We start from the raw sequence: 772 nt of genomic DNA, 5'->3' as shown, positions 1-772 counted from the left end.
TAGAAAAAATAATTAATTTGAATAAAAAACTTAAATAAATACAATTATATAAATACTTTAAATACTTTATGTTGTGAGATCAAATATCTTTATTTATTTATCTCATTATTTTTTTAGTATTATTTTCAGTAATTGTTAATGATTTTTTACTTATTTTCATGAACAATTATCAATATACTAGCATAAATTTTCTATTCACACTTAAATTTTTTTGATTTAAAAAACACATAAAAAAAACTACCTACCTATTGTTTTTTTTAAAATATATAAGCAACAATGAATCACGAATCACAGTTGAAGTAGCTAGTATTATATATATTTTTTTTTTAGATTAACGTGGGTGTCCGGGCCAGCTTGCGCGCTCCACGACTAATCCCACGGGCCCTGAAGTTAACGACCATGTAAGCACCAGTGGTCATTATATGAGCAACCAAGGATTCGAATATAAAACTATAGAAGGAGCAAACTCCTTGATCCCAAGTTCTTACCACTTGGCCACCACCTAGATGGTTAGCTAGTATTATATATTAATTCGATGAGCAATAGTTCTGGGGGTGCAGAAGGGCTTGTTTCTTGTGCTGTCAGAGATGTCTTTTTATTTTATTTATTATTATTATTATTATTTTGAGAGTCTAACAAAGATTTCATGGGTAGGAAGACAGAATCATCAAAGATATTAAACAGTAAAAAATCACTGCTGATGGAATTTATTAACATTAATCATTGTATCACAGGCTACACAATGCCAGACTTGTAAAACTAAAATGAATAA

The sequence above is a fragment of the Populus euphratica genome, unplaced genomic scaffold, assembly GCF_000495115.2.
Source record: "Populus euphratica unplaced genomic scaffold, PopEup_1.0 scaffold2596.1, whole genome shotgun sequence".
Taxonomy (NCBI): Eukaryota; Viridiplantae; Streptophyta; class Magnoliopsida; order Malpighiales; family Salicaceae; genus Populus; species Populus euphratica.
Note: the sequence above shows the minus strand (reverse complement) of the source record.